Source organism: Cibotium barometz, chromosome 35 (genome assembly GCF_041138505.1).
Source record: "Cibotium barometz isolate CiBa-2024 chromosome 35, ASM4113850v1, whole genome shotgun sequence".
NCBI lineage: Eukaryota > Viridiplantae > Streptophyta > Polypodiopsida > Cyatheales > Cibotiaceae > Cibotium > Cibotium barometz.
The window spans coordinates 35899893-35922299 of NC_141080.1; the positions used below are offsets into that span (position 1 = coordinate 35899893).

At 39.7% G+C, this 22407-nt stretch overlaps 1 pseudogene; it reads left to right on the forward strand.

The window, feature by feature from the left end:
- Nucleotides 1-21542: 21542 nt before the first annotated feature.
- On the forward strand, nt 21543-21977 carry LOC147618392 (histone H2B.11-like; annotated as a pseudogene).
- Nucleotides 21978-22407: the final 430 nt, after the last annotated feature.

Consider the following 22407-nt stretch of genomic DNA (forward strand, 5'->3'; position numbering starts at 1 on the left):
GGCCTCTTTGAAGTCAAATTTACAAAAAAACAAAAAAGCACTCTCACTGGCGAGCAAGGAGGAGTTTTGGCAAAGATCACTGCCTTTGAGAGGAAGGAGGTTCTGTGAGGCTTGGTGTAATACATCTCATATGCTTCATGCATAGTGGGCGATAATAGGGTTCCCATTGGCACCATTTTCTTATCCGCGTTACACCCTCACCACCAAGTCAGCAGGCTCTAGCCCCAGTGGTCGTCTAGCTTGGGCGATTCCACCTATGGTTGTGTGGTGAGTTTGCCCTGGTTTCTCTAGTTTTTTTCAATGCCTGTGTATTAGGTGATCCTTTTTGGTTTTTGAGTAAAACTTCCGCCAGGCCAAGCGAAAGAGAAATTATTCATTTTTTTGAAAAAAATTAAATTTCCCATTTTCCAGTGTATATCTTGTTTTTGGGAGAGGAACCTTAGCCTTTCCTCGGGGTAGGTTTGCAGACACGAACCTACGGTTGTTGCCTTGTGACCCCTTTTATTTGGTTTCTCTAGTTTTGTTTATGCATGTGTATTAGGTGATCCTTAGGAGTCTTCCCTTCTATTACTAAGTGTTTGTTTTTTTTGGTTTTTGAGAGTAAAACTTCAATACGTATGTGTCAAAAAATCAATCTTTGAATATGTTTAAATTTTCAAATATTTCTATAGTTAAATAAATACTAATCTAATTAGTAATTTTTATTATCTTTAATTTTTTAAGATTATAAGTAAATATCTTAAATCCTAAAGTTTTATTATTTTTTGAACAATTCTCAATCAAAAAGATTATAAGTTATCTTTAAAATTTCAAAATTATTTCTATAACTTTGAATAAATTTGTTTCAAAAAGGACATCTTAAAGATCAACAAAACTCAACTATTTTTTAAATTTTTGTTACATATCCAAATAATAATGACTTATGTTTATAAACTTGTATTCAAAGCGCTAACTCAAATGTGGACCACACAAGCACAATTAAATATTTATAAACACTAAAAGCATTCACGAATTTTCTTTAGAGAAACAAAAAATAAAGCTTCAAGGCAAATAAAGAGACTCATTTAAGCAATATAGTCAAATAATTATAAAAAATATTTATTGTTGAACATTAATTTTGGATATAACATGGATGGTAAACAAACATTCTAATAAAATAACAAGAAGATAAGAATCATCCTGATCACATATTGAACAAGAAATGATTTTATGAAGAGGACCAAAAAGCAACAAAATTGGAAGACAGTTATCTGATATACAAAAACTATATCATCGAGCATCAATTTTTGATATAGTATGGATGATAAACAAACATTTAAATAAAATAACATGAAGATAAGAGTCATCATTGATCACATTGCAAAAGAAAGGATTTAATGAAGAGGACCAAAATGTAAAACAATTTGGAAAATAAATCGTGTTATCTTAAGTAGCAAATACCTTAGCTTTAATGTTTTCCACAAATGCACTATATGGCCAAGTGAATATCTAGAGAACATTATAAGTCACAATGTTAAATATTAATTTCTAAATACTTTTATCCAATGAGGGAAAAATATTGTCATAAGTATTTTTGAGCCCTTTTTTAATCTCATTATATCAAAACCATCATCTATTGATTGAAAGTGTGTTTGTAGTGCTCATCTTTGGCCCTCACCCCCTTGCAATTAGTAACATTTTCTACATCAATGTGTCAAAGTGTGGTTGTAAGAAAACTTGCATTTTCTTAAAGCATGTTGATAGCACTATGCCTCATTAAACTTTTGTACACGTGCAAGTGTAGGAGCTTGTTGATGATCATCTCTCTATCTTCATGACTATGGTTTTCGTTGAAACTTAGCAATAAACTTCCAACTATCATTGTTGTACAAATGCATGCACTTGGCTGCTATGGCTACTATGGTGTACATCGAAGCCATTAAGTAGCATAACCTTAACTTGGTGCTTATGCATTATTGCCCAAGAACAATTATTATAATGATTCCACTCGCAATCTTCACTAACAATTGTGCACTCGATCTTGTCATCAATTGATTAACATCTTACTTTAGCTACAATACTTGCATCATCAACAATAAAGAGAATATCTACATCGATCATAACTTGGGCCCTTTCAAGTGACATCCTAATCAACCTTTGTAGGGAAATGTTTTGAATAAAACCCCCTTTCTTTGCTTCATCAAGGTACCAAAAATAGGGCTAGCAAGTGGACATTAGTTTGTACACCAACCAATCCATCTGACGTCCCCCAAATATATTTCTTTCCATACAAGAATATGGACTTTAATGACTTAACTGAACCATTAGCATCATGTGGACGTGTCCTCATGCTCCTTGCCCACATCTCTGTGCTACAATATTAGCATGTGTAATTTGGGGTTGGATTGGGAAAAAGGGCAAAAAAATCTAAGAATGTTTACATATACCACTATGTTAGCCACATACCTGTCAGAATACGGAGCGGAGAGGATGACCAGATCTGGGAACACAAGAGAAAAACGCAATGCAGAAAATAACAGCACAAGAGAGAGAGAGAGAGATAGAGGCGTGTAACTCTGCTCTATATACACAAAAGAATCCCGGAATGATACAAATGTGACAAGGGGGACTGGGGGCCATTTTATATGGCCCCCCAACATCAATTGGCCTGCTGTAGGGCAGCCGATAGGACACCAGAGGAGCCCACGACTTGCAAACAGCAGTCGGCCAGCATAAAAGTTCCACGACCTATCTAGACCAGTCGGTCAGCTCCATGACGTGAACACAAACATGCTGATGCAGTCAGCTAGCAAGGGTCCTCCTGCCATCATAGGGCAGCCACCCAAGAAAAATAGGGAAAAATACGAGGAGTGAGGAAAAATGATAAGACACCTTCAAAGGGCGGGCACGCCCACAACAGAGGCCCTGGTGTATATATATAGACAAGAAATGACTTCTAACACCCCCTCTCAGCTCTCCTAGCTGCTGTGAAACCAACCACAGGGAGCTGGGGTGCCGCCTGAGCAAATCCTGAGACAGCAACTTCGTGAAGAGGTCCACTATACTATCCTCCGTCGAACAGAACTCTAGCAAGATGTCATCAGCAAAACAACGATTTGTTCACGAACAAAGTGCCTCTAGATGACCATTGGTTCCTCCAGTGGAAGCCCAATCCTGCAATGTAACCTTTGCATCCTCACTACCTCACAAGCAGCATCACAAGCAGCCTCGACAAGGCAAAAGATGATTGCCTCTTATTGCTCCGTATAACTGCTCCTGGGCCTGAAGTAGATCTCCTCGTGTCCCGATCTCCTCCCCAAACTGAGTCACTCCAACCGTGGAGTCGGCAGACTCCATCAATCAATCCCCCTCCTGTGTAAAAGAGTCCATGATCCTTCGCATGTCACAAAAACAATAGGATACGCAATCCTGCCTCTCCTAAAGAGTCATCTGCCAACCATGAGCTCAACTGCCTCATCAGGAAGCTCCCGTCCAATCTGGTGTCCATCAACCAGATCAATGAATCATTTTGATTCTGAGTCAAAGAGGCATCACACTACTCACAAGGATCAATGAACCATTCTGCTTCTGAGTCAAAGAGGCATCACACTGCTCACAAGGATCAACACCTGTGATGGTGCAAGGCTAAGGCATGGACACCTGCTGAAGACCACGCAAGGCCTTCTAAAACCCGTAAACCACCCCCTCTGAGTCCGGAACCACAAATCCTGGAGAAACCACCTCCTTCTACAAGTAATCAACTACCACTTGCCTGGCTTTCCGAGAGGTTCGCGTGGAAAGAACATCCTCATCTACAGGAGTTTCTTTGTCCCGAATACTACGAGACATCAGAGCATAAGTTACCTGTTCAGTTTCCTCTAACTGATAAACACAAGAACTACCAACATCAGTACTGGAAAGTTCCTGCCAACGGCTGCCATCTACTGGCAACAAGCTATCCACCATTTGGTCCCAGAAAGCCTACACCTGCAGAGCGTATCCACACTTAAGTGGCCATTACCAGACTGCCACTCATCACAAACCTGAGGACCTGACGAGAAGGAGTCATGTGCCTGGAAGCACCACTATGTAGAATCCACTCCCGAGTATCCGTTGTTGCGGAGAATCCTCCAACCTCCTCCCTGCTCTGCTGCCGCCTGAAGAAAATGAAACATCGGTGTCCATCACCTCCAGGTGCACAAAAGCCGAAGTTTTCATGATTGTTGTGCTAAGGAATCTTCACCCTGCTCAGTCTTCCGCTTGGGACAATGCCTCCAATAGTGGCCTTTCTCGCCACAATCATTACAGGTCCTCTCTGCCTTTAGTTTTTCGCGATCAGTAACAAACTTCTTCTCAGAAGATTTCTTCGATGAAGCCTTCCCTTTGCCCGTGTTACGGCCTTTCGACCGTTGGCCAGTTAAGGCCTCTGAACATCCACCCTGAGGAGGGTTCGTGAATCGTTCCTTCTGGTCCAAGACCATGGGCACAAACTCCTCCCACCACGTGATGGTGCTAAGCCTGCCATTCGTAATCCAAGACGAGTAAAATGCTGAGTACTGAGAGGGCAAGTGTGACAGCAACGTTATGGCCATGTCCTCTGATGATATCTCTTTCCCAGCCTGAAGAACTTCCTGCTGAAGGGCCTGTAGCTTGTTAATATGCTCGCGCATCATCGACTTTGCAGGGCTCATAACCCGCATCTTTACTTCCAAGGAAATCCTCCTCATAGGCGATATTCTGTTGTAAAGAGAAGCCAAATGCTGCCATATACCTCTGACCAGCGTCATATGCTTTACATGATTGATTACCTGTGGTGTGCAGTTGAGAAAGATAAACAAATGGACCCTGGCGTTGACACGATCCCACATCTGTGCCTGTGCCTCCCGGTCCCTTTGGATCGACTGTAACTCCCGTTCCTCTACTTCTGGCCGTGGAACCCTAACAACGACGAAATCAGCGAGGTCATAAGACTCCAGAACAAATTCCATCATAACCTTCCATATGCCGTAGTTGTTCCCGTCGGTCCACCGGGAACGTGGGGAGTGTAGGGATCTTCACATGTCTCTCGGCCATCTCTAACAGATCTGCCATTACGGGGATGTACTCTGAAAAGGGTCGGTGGGTGGGAACAAAGAAGAAATAACACTTGCAAGTGGCTATCCAGCAAATCAGCCCGCCGTCCTCTTGCTTCTCCTCTTCCCAAATAGTCCCGAACAGTCCACCAATTAGCAACACAACAATCCCCCTCTTTCTCACACAAATCCCAAGAACTATCTAAAGCCTAGGCTCTGATACCATGTCAGAATACGCAGTGGAGAAGATGACTAGATCTGGGAACACAAGAGCAAAACGCAATGCAGAAAATAACAGCACAAGAGAGAGAGAGAGAGATAGAGGCGTGTAACTCTGCTCTATATACACAAAAGAATCTTGGAATGACACAAATGTGACAAGGGGGTTGGGGGCCATTTTATATGGTCCCCCAACAGCAGTCGGCCTGCTGTAGGGAAGCCGCCGACAGGACACCAGAGGAGCCCACGACTTGCAAACAGCACTCAACTAGCATAAAAGGTCCACGACCTATCCAGACTAGTCGGCCAGCTCCATGATGTGAACACAAACATGCTGATGCAGTTGGCCAACAACAACTGGGTCCTCCTGCCATCACAGGGCAGCCACCCATGCCAAGAAAAATAGGGAAAAAATGGGGAAAAATACAGGGAGTGAGGAAAAATGATAAGACACCTTCAAAGGGCGGGCACACCCACAAAACAGAGGCCCTGGTGTATATATATAGACAAGAGATGACTTCTAACAATAAATACACACTAAGGTAAAAGAATCTAAGAATGTTAGTATATACCCACTATGTGTGCATCCGATTATCATGAAAGTAATCAATGAATGCCCTCTCATCTGAAAAGTCGACCAAAGATTCTTGTACACTATCTTTGATATTTTCTATAGCTGTTGCCTGTGAATTCCCCCTGCACATGCATGTTCATGATTGGACTAAGGTGTCCATTGGACTAAGGCATCCAAACATTTGAGCTCATGTTTTTCAATCCTTCACTTTCTTTATAAGATTCATTAACAAACGACGCACATGCCTTAAACATAGGTAAACTGGCATGTTAAACACAACCCTATTTTTTAAACCATCAACGAGGTATTGAATTCTGGTATTAATATATGGACACTATTGTCACAAAGAAAATGTGATAGTTGTGTAATTTGTAGTGAAAATACCTTATGGATTTTGGTTGCATCCATAAGGAATGTATTGGGTTCCCAAGGATTTTTTTGATCAAGGACCCTATCACGTAACTTTGTGACCATCTTGCAACTATTGTCTGCTCTAAGGTTGATGTTATGATCCATGCAATAGGTACTCCATTTCTATGTCCATCAAATACAAGCACATTGTATAATTAAAATTGCAAAGCAGAAAGATTTTGTTAGAAGAATGATTTGAAGCTCTATAAAAAATAGCTCTAAATTTAACAAATGAAATAATACCTTTTGAAAAGTTAGTTCCGAAGGTTGAATCCATTGAAATGATCCCACCGTTTGCATATGTGTCAAGCCTTTCAAGTTGCTCAGATGTTTGAATTCCTAAAACAAATGGCTCTGAAGTTAACAAATGAAATAATATCTTTTGAAAAGTTAGATTCGAAGGTTGAATCCAGGCAATAGGTACTCCACTTCTATGTCCATCAAATACAAGAACATTGTATAATTAAAATTGCAAAGCAAAAAGATTTTGTTAGAAGAATGATTCGAAGCTCTATAAAAAATAGCTCTAAGTTTAACAAATGAAATAATACCTTTTGAAAAGTTACTTCCGAAAGTTGAAACCATTGAAATGATCCCATTGTTTTCATATGTGTCAAGCCTTTCAAGTTGCTCAGATGTTTGAATGCCTAAAAATGTTTCCATATGTGTCAAGCCTTTCAAGTTGCTCAGATGTTTGAATGCCTAAAACAAATGACTCCGAGTTTAACAAATGAAATAATGCCTTTTGAAAAGTTAGGTCCAGATGTTTGAATCCATTAAAATGATCCCATTGTTTCCATATGCGTCAAGCCTTTCAAGTTGCTCAGATGTTTGAATCCATTGAAATGATCCCATTGTTTCCATATGTGTCAAGCCTTTCAAGTTGCTCAGATGTTTGAATACCTAAAACAAATGGCTTACCTTCTACCGCATCCATCTCCTTGTAATAAACATGTTGATGATTTTGTTAACTCCCGAAGGTTGGCAAATCGGAGTCTTTTCGGGTCACATATGCGAATACTTTGTGCATCACTAGAGTATAACTCCTACTAGAGTGTAACTCATAAGTATTGCTAGCGTGCTTCCTTGAAATATTTAAATTGTCTCAAATTGAGAGAAAATCATCCTTCAAGAAGACATATCCGGACTTGTCAATTTCTCCCCATGTACCGCGTGCTTGAATGTGCATTGCACTTGTTTGGGAGTATATATAAGATGCCAAAAACTCATAACCTCATATCAAGAGAGAGCATTGATGCAAAGGAAAGGTTAAGCATTGCTATCCTAAAAGGATATTGTATATGCCAGATCTCATTAGAGTGATCAATATGGTTAACTTGAACATAGACAAAACAAGTAACATCTTCAATTAGGTACAAGCACTTAACATAAAAGTGGCATTGGCATCCATAAGATATTGAACATAGCAAGACACAAGCAACATCTTCAAGTAGGTACACACACTTAACTTAAAAGTGGCATTGGCATCCACAAGAATAAGTACCCTTTTTGTATCTTGGTTGGCTCCCTTTCCCTTTTTTTTGGGGTGTTTTCTCATTACTTAAGATAATGATATTTTCCTCATGCATGTCAGTGGAGCTAAAAGAACACCAATATTCAATATTCACCAAGCTTCAAGAGATAGATTTTTTAGACTGCCCTTTTCATTCTTCTTTAAAGAAACCCTGTCACGTAGGCTGTAATGCCTGTGACCGACGGCAGACCGGATGGCTATGTAAGGGGTTCAGTGGGAGAGGAAGCCCATGCGGAGTCATGGGCGGCCAGGCTAGTGTGGACGGCAGGCCACACACTACATAGCCTGGGGGATGAGGGGAAATCCTCATTCTTCCTCTATGGCTGGGTGGTGAGCCAGAGGCCGTCCCCTCTTGTGGTAATGCCCGTAGCGGCGTTACGAGAATGTAACACTGGTATCAGAGCAGATGCTAGAAGATTGTGATAAACTTTGGCAAATGAGAACCATGTACAAGCGTAGTCTTGATGTGATTATGCCTCGTGTCCAAACAAGTTGCTTATTGTTTGTAGCAACAAAGAGCCTTGGCCCGTAGAGGCAAACTGGCCCTTGTTGGTAGTAACAAAATAGTGTCACTACTTGGGCCTCTAGATTAGTGACTAGTTTGATTTAGTCACGTACATTGTATGGTAAAAGTAATCCCTAAGGTGTGTATTACTTGGGATAAAGGCGCTAGTAGTGCTGCTAACAGTACTCAATTGAATGGTTTATCTAGGAGTACTAATCTGAAGGATTAGCATATGCCTAGATAATAATAGCAGATTTAGGATTGATTTGTAGAAATCAAAGGTAAATCTGAAGAGGTATAGTCTTGAGATGTAATGCTCAATACTTTTATACAATTTGATCGAAGAGAACTGTTCTTAAACATACAAGCATGGTTTTCTCTTCTGTTTATTGCCATGCGTCGACATCCCACTACTCGAGAGTTTGTGGTGATCTTTCGAGGGGGGAAAGAGCCTTTTTATATGTCACATCAATTGGTTTGGCGGTAATTTGATGGTATGGGACATCCAATTCTCACGGAATCGATGGTAGTCTTGGTGGAATGGGACGCCAAGGCTTGTGCATGTAACTTGACTCTTTGGCAGGTCTGTATGTACACTTGTCTGTAGTGATAAAGTGTGCAAGATAAAATTTGAACTTTGAAAATTACAAATATAGCCATGAGTTGGGATAAAACCCAGTTACAGAGTTCGGAGAGCCTCTAGATAGCAAGACCATGATGGTGTACTAGTGCTAACAGAGTGATTTAGTTCCGGAGTGATCTAAATCTAGAGGTTGGCAGTAAGACTAGTTTGGTTGGACAGTTTCATGCATGGGGGATGCCCTATAGCATTTTGCAAGTGTAGTCTTGCCTATGTTCAACATAAGTGTGCGATTGTGTGAGCACATTTTAGTTGCTACCATATGAATTTGGGAAATATATTACTTTCCTACATAAGCAATTGTAATATTGCATGACAGGCTATTTTGCTTACAAAGTTCAGGTGCGTGTAAACCCTATGAGTCGTATGACCCCTAAGGAATGAGTGGAGCATTTCTAGGATTTAATAAGGTTTTACATGGCAATAGTGAGTAGTATCTCACTCCAGATGAGCCTGGTTGTTGTTAGTATCGGATCCGACATATGAAGTGTACATAAACTTGGGCTGAGTTAGGATAGGAGGCTAAGCCGGAGAGCTTAGTGGTAAATCCTACTGTATCTGGTGAGTTTTGACTTAACCGGAGTGTTAAGAAGTAAACTCAAAGTCTGGGGCTGAACTGTAGTGTTCGGAGGCAGACATATTTTTGTTAAATCGGAGAATTTAGCAAAAAATGAGCTTGGGGTGAACCATGGTACCCAGGAAAAAAGCTCTTCATACTAAAATAGTGCACAATAATTTTAGGGTGATAAAAATCCATCTCGCAAGAATGTTTTACAACTTTCCATAGATGATAGATGAGACCATGTACTTTACGGAGTTAAAGTACATAGGTGGTGACTTCGGCGCCACATTTTTTGTAGGAAGTCACCAGTGGTGCGGTTAGGTCAGCCGAGACTCCACAAGACCTAAGCACTAGTTTTTAAGTTGACCTCTATGATAAGGACGTCCAAAAAATTTGGGTTGTAATACCAGAAATTGTACTGCACTGTGCAATGCAGGGGTCAATTTGTGTAGTCACTTTTTAGCAGCAAGTGACTTAATCATCTTGTTATAGATGGTTGTATATGGTACTCCCACTCGGGGGAGGTACGCCATTGGGTACGGAGTTACTCACAAACTAGTATGGAGCTACTAGTGTGATGATAGTGGGTACGTAGTTACTCACTACTAGTACATAGCTGCTAATAAAATTAAGATCCTCGAGTGAAAGATACTCTAGATCAACATTTTAAATTACCGAACCACAATCCATGAGTATCGAGGTACTCATAAATATATTGACGTTGCTCAAATCGAGGAACCGATTTGTTCGATGGTATGGAATAAGCAAGGAGAGTGGAGTAACTTAAAAGTTACACATCACTGGTCCTAATGAGTTGTCGAGGTCATCCGTAGTTTGATGATCCCCTCTACCTATCAGATAACATTCAATTTTGCAAGCCCTGGCATTTAATCCGTAGTGATTATGAGTTTGGTGTGAGATATGGTAATGAAGTTCTTACAAGAGTACTCGTTTATTTGCTTGTCATTGGTTATAGCTTGGTAGAGATTGCCACCTGTGATGGGTTGGTAGCTTTGCCGCTATAATGAGGAGGCAGCAAATAATGTTCTCATAGTTATACTTCATACCAACACCAAACATGGATAGGATGAAATTCCTAAGTTCATCATCACGAAGTGCTGTGATGTTTGCATTTATATTGAATGTATGATGTAATGAGACATTGAATTGTGTAATTACCATCAATTATCTAGCAACCTATGGCTCCGCAGGCAAGCTCAGTCATTATATGTGGATTGATAATGTGGTTATTAGTAGTTTGGAATTTTTCTTGATAGATGGTACAACCCACCCATGTAATTCATAAGTGTGTAACCACTTATGAAGGGTAATAATATGCAACAATGAAGCACTTTGTTACAAGTGTGAAACCACTGATCTGTTGCAAAGCAGTTTATCAATAGTACCACCATATGTGCGTAGACACTATACCACATCTTCGTTGCAAGATGTTTAAAAGTTTCTTGGAAGGACTCAAGAATATAACATATGATATTAAACACGGTCTAGATTTATTCTTGGACCTATGACACTAGCGCGTAGTCCGCTTGAGAGTAGAGTTTTTGAGGACAAAAACCTTTCTTGAGGGAAAGGAGGGATATCCTCAAATATCACATAAACTGGAATAGTTGTGTGAGTCCAGACAATACTGGAAGGGATGTGTCTGGTAATAGCAACACAGAATTGTAAGTGATTGGATGTAACTCCAGACACCCGTAGTGGTGCAAGAATCTTTATCAAACATCTCCACATACTATACGGTCTACCCGCATATATAGTATGGCATAAGAGATAGGAAGTTTGATTGTTATATTTGAAAAAAATTTTCAAAACTTACATTTACTCTAAGTTGGAGTGGAGTTTAACCATCCGTAGATTGATGGTAGTTAGAAACTCAACAAGATTCTAGAGCATATGCTTGTGCAAAGATGTTACTCTGAGAGGAAGTATCGCTCAACTTTGGAACTAATCCTTGTGATGCATGATTAGATTGGCCGTAGAGCTTTCCAAGGAGAAGTTTTAAAAAGTTGGTGATGCAACATGGTAGCGTAGTCTACAAATATCTAGTAGCATAGTCTAAGAACTTGCGCTACTAGAGTGCTCTCCAGTACATTAGCTTCTGTGCTAATGACATGATGCAAAATCAAGGCATGAAATTTGCCTTGGGGTTTTGGTTGAAATACCATATCACGGCTTGTGTGAGCATGATCCTGTCTTTACAGAGGTCTGGCGTGCTGTACGCGTACGCACTTTGTCACAACCGCGCCCACCTTCCTCACCGGCATGTAATGCTAGTCCGGAGAGACTGGCCGTAGGTGCGGCGGGTAGCGAGGCGAGAGTTAGTCCGGAGAGGCTAGCCGAGTCTTCGGGGTATAGTTTTGATAGTCCAAGTGCGGGTCATCTTGGGATTCAGAAGACCTATGCACTAGTAAAAAGACGGTTTTATTGGCCTGGTTTGTTTAAGAACGTCCAGACTTATGTGCTGAAATGCAGTAAGTGCCATGTCAATAAATAGAACGTCTTAAAGTTGGAGGACTACTCCATCCGCTGGAGATTCCTCAAGGGAAATGGGAAAGCATTTCCATGGATTTCATTACCGGTTTACCCAAGACGAGTCGAGGGAATGACTCAACGTGGGTAGTAGTGGACAACCTACCACGAAGAAAACTGTAAAAACGCCAGAGTTGGCAAAACTCTTTATTGAACATCTCTACAAGCTATATGGCCTGCCCGCAGATACAGTGTCAATAGAGATAGAAAGTTCAACAGTCATTTTTGGAGGGAAATCTTCAAAAAGTTGGATACTACTCTGAGTATGAGTACGGTAGATCATCCGTAGTCTGATGGTCAAACAGAAATGGTTAACCAAATACTCGAGCATATGTTGCGTTCTTATGTCAGTAAGAAGCAATCTAATTGGGAAGAGTACTTGCCCTTATTGGAGTTTGCCTATAACAGCTCCAAACACTCAGCGACTGGATTTACACCATTCATGTTAATGTATGGATTCCAGCCGAGATCTCCGATGGCTGTAGGCCTAGAAAAGGAGAAGATTCAATCTGTCAAGGATTCCCTTGAAGATATGAATGATATGCTCAAAGCTGCACGCAAGAGCATTCGTAGCGCACAGGATCGCGCTAAAACATTTGCCGATAAAGGACGCAAACAAGTGACCTTTGCAGAAGGTGACTTTGTATTTTTAAAATATCCTGCGTAGTCAGCAACCATGAAAACGGGAAAGTGTAATACTTTCTCCTAGATATTGCGGTCCTTTCAAGGTCCTTAAGAAGATTGGGGACGTAGCCTACAAACTTGAGTTACCGGAGAGTTCTCAAGTTCATCCTGTCTTCCATGTTAATAAACTGAAGAAATCAGTTCACGGGTTAGAGAACGTAGTTTCTCTAGATATTTTGGTGGAATTGATCACTCCACCAAAGATACCACATGAACCGGAAAGGATTCTTGGGTATCGAGACAGACAAACCCGACATAAAGTGTACCAGGATGTACTTGTTAAATGGATAGATAGGAATGAGGAGGTAGCTACCTGGGAATGCCGTAGTGCAATTTCCAAAAGGTTTCCCCAGTTTGTTTTCGAGGACGAAAACTCTTCTTAAGGGGGGGGGTAATGTCACGTAGGCTGTAATGCCTGTGACCAACGGCAGACCGGATGGCTATGTCCGGGGTTCAGTGGGAGAGGAAGCCCATGCGGAGTCATGGGCGGCCAGGCTAGTGTGGACGGCAGGCCACACACTATATAGCCTGGGGGATGAGGGGCAATCCTCATTCTTCCTCTATTGGTTGGGTGGTGAGCCAGAGGCCGTCCCCTCTTGTGGTAATGCCCGTAGCGGCGTTACGGGAATGTAACAAACCCATTGGAATTTTGTTGATGTATCATTCTTTGTCTCCTCACCTCTTACAAAATCCTCCACATGATCCCCCATCACCCATACATATGCATGCATAAATACCTACCCTCCACCCACACACATATGCATGCAGAAATACCCTACCTATCCTCCCACCCACACATACGCATACAAACTAAGGAAGCAATCAATTGTGTGCATACTAAGCAAGCAATTTATAAATACATACATGATATGTCTAGAAAAATGGACTGAATGCTACAAAGATATCAAACAAAAAAAGTCTTAAGGTATAAAGGCTGAATGCTATAGAGACATCATGTCCTCTTATTGACCTAGTCTCGATTTACCTGTCTACTCCTCTGCCTCAAATCTGAATTTGTTGCTTCTTGGAAACAACCCAAAAAGCAAGTTAGGCATAACATAAAACCCAAATTGTAGGCATATAAGATTCCCCATGATATCACATTAAAGAGAATGTGGGGGAGAGGGATAGCTTGAGTTCCATGATAGCAAACACACACACACAAGAGAGAACAAGTTACAAAAGAGAGATGAATGGTCGAATTTTCTTCTATCGTCTTCTCTTCTCTACAACCAATAACATAAAGAGATAAGAGTACATACTGTAAGGAAAAGTACTCTCCTACTATAGCATACAATGGTCAGTTCATAGTGTGAACTCGACTACATGAGTTGACACTATAACTATGCTATAACTCTAGTACTCTAAAGTGGCTGTCACATAGCTTGTCATCCATTGGCGGCATATCAACCATAATCTCACCAACCATGACAATGGCATAAGTGCAGAAGATATCACCCAGGTGGGTCATCAATGTCCATAGCACTAGTTGAGCTCAATAGGTGCCCAATGCCTATACCAGATCTACATCACTTGATAGAACCTTCCCCTCATAAAGTGATAATGCACCTCAATGTTCTTCGTTCTAGCATGGTATACTAGGTTATTGCCAATTGTATGCTACTCATATTGTCATGATAAATGAAAACAATCCTATCCACCATGGGCTCACCCATATCACCAAGTAGCTTCTGAAATTTGTTGGTTAAAGTTATAAACTCTACAAGAAGCCAAACCCCTTACCAGCATGTTGAAAGACAAATAAACTCTCTCTCTCTCTCTCTCTCTCTCTCTCTCTCTCTCTCTCTCTCTCACACACACACACACACACACACACACACACACACACACACACACACACATGCATGCACATATAATATAGATCTAGATAGGTGAAGATGTAAACTTTTCTACCTAAAATTTTGCAAGATGTACAAAACAAGCTACACGGACATGTCACTTAATTGTCATCTTCTTCCTCCTCCTCTTGAAAAAAACAAGCCAAAACCCTCTAGTGAGACAAGGAGCTTATACTAGAGCAAGAGACAATAACAAGACTCCATAAGACATCAAAAACACAAGGGCTCCATGGTTTCTATATCGAGATAATAATAATACTCTAGTCACAATGTACCCATTTACAAGCTCTATTGCATCATAAATGCCTTAATTTTTTACTCCTCTTAATAAGAAACTACTATATCCAAACTATGATGCACTCTTCCCATACACTTATGTCATTGGCTGCTCAAGCTGGCCTATGTTTGTATCTATGCATTACATTGTAGGTGGGGGTTCACACATGCCTATAAAGACTAGCAAGAAAGACTGGATGATACATTGTAGAAAATAGAAGAGAGGGTTAGAATAAGGCAAGGGAAGCTTTTCAACATATGCAATAGTAAGTACGAGGTATAGCTCAAGGTTTTGTTGTACTATTAGAACATACAATTTTCCTTGCAAATTATGAGTTAGAGAGGAGGTTGATGGTGTACCATTGGAGCTTGTGCAAGAGTGAAAGAGTGAAGGTAGAAATGGGGGCTAAAAGTAAAAGCTCCATTGGCCACTTCTACCTTCAGACTATAAGGTAGTGCATAATCTTTGCTAGCTTGCACATATTCTTATTCATTGGCATCGTAAGCAAAAAATTTCAAAACACATAATATATCATGTGCATGATGACATGGTCCTTGAGAAACTAGGAAAAGCTTTACATTTATTTGAAGTCAAGGTTGTAGTGTTTCTTTGCTGATTCAACATGAACTTCTTGTGCATATTACATGGTGAAATGAAATTGTCTGTACACCAGTGGCCATGAGGACATTGACAAGAAGTCCCACTTGATTGAAGCTTTATAATGCCTTTATAGAGGCATGGTTTTTATATTTGATACTCTTTTGGCTTGGGGTTCACGAGTCATAGCCATGGGACAACACAACTGAATCTCGTATAAAAAACATGTTGTGGCGAGTTAAAATCAATAAGAGATTTATGTATGAGGACATGTTCATGTGTAAGACTATGCACAACACTTAAGGGATCATAAAAGTGGCGAGTTAAAATCTATAAGAGGTTTGTGTATGATGACATGTTCCTGTGTAAGACTATGCACAACACTTAAAAAAGTGGCCCCAAAAAAAGCCTTGAGCAATGGCATGGAGCTAGAGTATATAGGTAACACGTTTAATGGAGGCAACAAGAAAACAAAAAATAAGCCTTCTCAAAGTAGGTTACAAAGCTAACAACAAATCTCAAATATATTGATTGTGTACTGATAAACTAGGCTTTTAAAGAAAATTACACAGGTAAGGTCTCTCCTTCTTCATCTAATAAGGTCTCTCCTTCTTCGGTGTGAGCAACTGATGTCCGTGGGAGCGCCTCAAAAAAACAATGCAAAACATAACCTATCTAGGTGTAGCAATCTTCTCGTGTAATGGCATCCCAATCTTGATCTTTGGCCTTGCCAAGATCTTCCCCTGTCTTTGTAGTTGGCTCGCCTTGAGACCTAAAGATGCTCTTTGTTGTGTCTCCCTTGAGTGGGTTCCTCTCCCTTATCATTTGCCATTCAAACTATAGCTAGAGTTCATGATGGATGCTAGGCCAACAATCCATCATTAGTAGGCAATGCATTTGTGGAGCCCACATCCATCTTGAACTCTAGCTTTCACTATTGATTGTGCCCCTACACTTCCTTTGCATTGGCATCATGTCTCTTCATCTTTTCATGTTGTCTTTACATTAAAGCTTTTTTTTATTCAGATCACATGTGAATGGACTTTGCAGGCATCTTGTACTCAAGATTTCATCAGTAAATTCTATTGAGAAGAGAACACTGCACAAAGAAATCCAAACAGCTATGATATTAATCAAGAAATCTATGCATAGATACATGTATGCTACATAAGTAAACTATGCACACACATGTATATGCACATCCATGACCTTCATTAGTATCCAAATTAAGCTCATAAATTGAATAGAGCCCCTTAATCAAATTGCATGATTACTTCAACTAAAGTATAAATCAATGTAACCGTTTTTGTTAGCTTTAGTAAAACTAAATTGGGACCAGTGTGCACATGCAAAGCTAGAAAATTGAATTATTGTGTTAATGTTGAGAGAGTAAGAGAGAGGATCAAGGAGAAAATGATATTAACTTGAGGAGTATTCTATTTGGGTGGAGATTTAATGTGGTGGTGAGAAGTTGAGAGGCCATTGAGAGCTTGGATGGGATTCTAGCCATGAGGGTTACAAAGGCCCCTCAGCCTTCATGGTTACAAAGGCCCCCTAGGAGAGGAATTCCTTGGCAAGGGTAAATCCTATTCCACTAGAACCAACCCCTGTGATCATCACATGCTTGCTATCCAAGGACCTTATGTGCCTCCTCAACATCATGTCGTTCAATGGCCTTCCCATTATTACACAAAAAACATATTGTTACCAAAACTAGCATAAACCCAATCACTCTTGTTGTGAAATTTGCAACCATACAAATATCCATTTTCAACCTCTGTCTTCTTAAACCCTTGGTAACTCAAATAAATCCTTGTGCTCAAGCTTATCAAGCTCCCCTTTAATGTAGCTGATGGTGTCCTTAAGGCTAGGTTTAACCACATTATCTAGGGCATTAACTTTGTTGTTAGTGGTTTTGATGACCTCATCAATGGTAAGGAAAGATGTCAGGAGGGATGTCAGCCTAGTAATTGCTTTCATGGCCGAGAACACGTGAGAAGTTTTAACAATGATTACAGTATTTAAAGTATGATGATTTTGGGCACATTCATTATAGATGTAAAGATATCACTCTAGTACTGGATGAATATGAAGTTTTATTTTTCAAATGGTAGGCATGGTTGTGTTCTACCATTTTGCCTTGTGAAAAATCGAATAAGGGACTTGCTTGATTGCAAATATCTTAAAAATTACCATGGGATAAAATAAAGGTTATCCTTTGTTTTTCTTTTTTGCATTGTTCATATGGAATTGAGTGACTTTGATGTTGGCCCATTCTCTAGCTTATGCTAAGAGTGATGTTGATGCTCTAACATATACGTTAGGGATGGTATAAAACAAAATATAGGTATAGAAATTGTTGTAATTAAAGATACTAAAATGTGGATATAGCTCATAAGATCTTCATATTACACACACAGTAGAGCTTGTTAGTTTGACAAAATCAATACACAATGGCTTCTATTCTAATATAGTATATATGTATGTATGTATATATGTGTGTGTGAAATTCGTAAACCAAAAGTATGTATGTATGTGTGTATAAATACATAGTATATATATATACATACTATATATAGTATGTATGTATATATACATATATATGTATGTATTACATATATGTGTGTGTGTGTGAAATTTTAATATCAAAACTTTCAAAGACCCCGGATAAGAAGTACATGAAAGCTAAAGTTTTCATTTTAAGAGACATATTGGAGTTTTCTTTCCTGATGAGGTGGACAAGAGTCAGAGAGGAGAGTCCTCGGTTGTTAACAACCCATCACCATCTACATCTCCCTCGTATTGAGATTGACCACCATGGAACACCATATTAGAGAATTTGGAAAATCCCAATTTCCATTTTGTAAGATTGTAAAAACGAGACCATGGTGAATCTTTTTAAGCTTTTGTCAAAACCCCCTCATGTGACATATCATTGGACAGAGCTCAAAGAGTAGCACATTCTCATCAGAAGTAGATTGAAAAGAAAATTCCCAACGTTTTGGGATTTTCCCAAATTCTCCAATATGGTAATATGGCTGTAAAGTATAACTCCAAGAAGAAGGACCCTTGTGCATTAAGGTATTTGATCTATGAAATTAAATAAGTGCAACGTTTCTCCATGGCTTGATTGCACAATATTTAAGATCCACCAAGACTTATTTTATTTCTCACTAAATGAAAAAGATTATTTCCTCTAGGAAAGAAAGTACCTCAAGCTTCTTGGATGTAGCATTGAGAATTAACCACCTTGCACATAATTTCCATAGTGGTGGTAACAATCATCTCATGAAAATTCAAGCCAACATACAATGCATGCTTCTATATGCATGTAATTAAGACAACATACTTTACATTAGTTTTCTCATAGAAGACCATGTGCATGTGTTGATAAGCATGCAACAACATAGGTACATAATGTGATTTAACACAATGTTAAGATACACATGCAATCCCTAATCCTTAAAGTGAAAGCCCTTAAGGTCAATCCTAGGTCCTAATCCTTAAAGTGAAAGCCCTTAAGGTCAATCCTAGGTCCTAAAACTTTAATAGTCTCATAGAGCTTCAAAATATGAAACATACTCTTCCATGCCCCTTTTTATCCCATGAATTATCAAACTTTATAGATGCCTCAAACTCCTTGGGAAGCTTTACTGGGTTCGTGGTGGTGGCCAACATTAACTAAAATTTTAAATTCACACCAACCAAAACTCTAGTGTATAAACCCATCCTCCTATCCACACACACTTCAACGTTTGAGAACATCTAAAGTCCAATGGAATTGATTGCAAAATAAATATCATCATGTTAGCATGTTAGCCCTTGAGACCTCCAATTATTTATAAAGATAATTAAATATAAACGTAATTAAAAGTCACAAACTTACATTTTCCATCCACTCACAACCTATCCTATTACTCCAACGTTCTAGACCTCTCTCTTTAACAATAATAATCATAACTTTTACTTTTCTAAGTGAAAAGTAAAGATAGTGTTCTACATACCTTCTTTGCTCACTTAATATTTCTCTACATGTCTAATCCTTTCTTGATATTAGAATAACATGTTTAATGAATTACTCTTTGAAAATATAGTTGAAGTTCATGGCCTTTTGTATGAATGACTCTTTGAAAATATAGTTGAAATGTCCCTTAAATAATTTTAAATTAAGAGCTATTAGGATCTCATTATATATCATAAAATCACATAAATTTTTATAAGAGTTCCTATAATCCCACTTGTGCTAATCATGTGATCTCTTACTAGACCATATGAACTCAGAAGGTCATGTAAGGTCGTAGAGAAACTCATTCTTAAAAGACCTTGCAAAAGCTCATGCAATCTCATAAAAGAGATTATTGAGATAACATTGGAGCCCCAAAAAATGAGCAAGTGCCAACAATGTGCAAGAAAAGAAAAAAGAAAAGTTGGGTTCTCATTATTCTTAGCATGAAAATCTTACGCTTATTAAATTGCTAATCTACTCTCAAGCCTTGTGTACAATTTTAGCTATAATCCTTATTTTGAAACCTATTGTAGGTAGATTCTATTAAAACACTTACTCTTTCTCACCATTCCAATGCTTGTAGGTTCATTTGATTATTGTTTTAAACTCCAAACTTGTGAAACACTTGCAATATTGAAATGAAGGCACATTTAGCATTCATTGTTGGATATTTTGGAGCCTCATGTGTGTGAAGACCTGTTTGTGTGTATGTGTAAATGGCCCCTAAAAGGGTTAAGTGTGTTAAGATAAGTGTGCCATGTGTCATGTGTGTATTTGTGTGTGTGATTGTTTTCAGTCAAAAGATAAGGCTGTTAGCCTATAAAATCATGTACTTGATGAAGCTTCAAAACAAATTAATCAAAGCTAATCAATGAGTTGTGCAAAACTCTCTTTCTTTACATCTTGCCACCGTAGTCTCTCTTTCTCTTTCGTTTTGTACTGCTACTGCCTAGTGATGGAGTAGTAGCTCCACGGGCAAAAGGGAAACTTGTAAACCCATCCTCATGACAATAGTGTGAATTTGGCACGAAAGGTATTCGCCAAAGAAGCTCGAAACTCCTAGCCAGAATGTCAAATGGTCCTAGCACAAAAGAATCATCGTGTAGGCCAAGACTAGAATATGTCATAGATGCATCTAAATGTCGAGCCATATATCCAAAAGCTATGCTCCTCAAATGGCAAAGAATGCATCCAAAGGAAAATGTCGTAGCTCCAAAGAGTATGATCTGACCCATGCACAATATCTCTATGTGCAAGACATTCTACATGTGTGTATCCCTCTAAAATAAAAGCTAGATCATCATAAAGATCACCATCACTAAGCACTGACAAAGTGTCTACACACAAGAGAGATAAGTTGTATTAACCAACTCATTATCAATGGAATCTCCAAGGCCACTAAGGTCATCCCTAAAAGTATAGACAATCTCCATCAATGGTGTCCCTACATGACCTAAATCCCATGATAAATCAATCTCCAATATCACTGGATCTATGAAATACCTAGATCAAATGTCAAGATCTCAAGGTCAATGTCATAGGATATGCTAAAAATATAATCAATATGCATACTCCTACGATGTCTCACCTCCTCGAACTCATCATTACTCTCATGCACTATCCCTGACTACTCAATCACAATAACTCGATCCACATGAATGTTGCTAGGAATGCTATGAAAACTAGGAGTAGTTGTCGTATCCAAAATCTCTCCACATGTAACAAATCTTGAGGAGTAGCCCAACACATCTAATACTAGAACCTCGGTTATATGCTTGTCATGCCCTATGATGTGCTCATCAACATGTGAAGTATCATCTCCATGTGTAACTAGGGATGTACAACTAGTCGAATGATCATGAGTAGTCAAATGCCCATCAAGATCATTGGATGCATCACTATGGTCATCCAATGTATCCCTATGGTGCTTGGATCATCAACATGGGGATGAAACTTCACATGGGATTAGTGTCATCAAGATCATTGGCTTCATCACTATGGTGCTTGAGTCGTCATGGTTGTTCGTTATTGGTGCTATGAGAATTTTGAAATCTTAGCACTGCGTTAGAATCCATGGCACCCAAGTCAAAGGAAGCTACCCCCTTTGTTGCTAAGGCTGACCAGAAGGCCCATAAGACCACTAAGGCCGACGCCGAAAAGAAGCCCGCGGGCAGAGAAGAAGCCACCAAGGAGGGCGGCGAGAAGGAGAAGAAGAAGAAGGCCAAGAAGAGCGTGGAGACGTACAAGAGTTACATCTTCAAGGTGCTCAAGTAGGTACTTACGGACACCGGCATCTCTTCCAAGTCCATGGGCATCATGAACTCCTTCATTAATGACATATTTGAGAAGCTTTCTCAAGAGACTGCCCGCCTTGCCCATTTTACAACAAGAAGCCCACCATCACGCAAGGAGATCCAGATGGCAGTGTGCCTCATTCTGTCTAGCGAGCTCGCCAAGCATGCTGTGTCTGAGGGCATCAAGGTTGTGACTAAATTTACTAGTGCCTAAGCCCATGTGCCTAGGCCCATCCCATGTGCATGTGCATCCTAAGAACACTTTGTTACAAACCTAAGCCCATGTGCCTAGGCCCATCCCATGTGCATGTGCATCCTAAGAATACTTTGTTATAGTCCCAACAAAGTCCATGTGCCCATGTGTATAAACGATCCAAAGACCCCATATGTGCCTAGGCCATGTGCATGTGCACCTAAAATCATGTCATTACAAACCATCCCCTCTTATAATGATTTCATTCTCAAAATCAAAGGGTGGGAGTGCAATTACAACAAATACAAAAGGCTTTATAAATGACCCACAACTAGATAGTGATGTCCGGGACAAATTGAAGACCAAAGTGCCAAAACGTGAATCGATCATCCAAAGTCACATGACCCCCAATATCAAATGGAAAGGATAGTTCGAAAAAGAGGCTAACCAT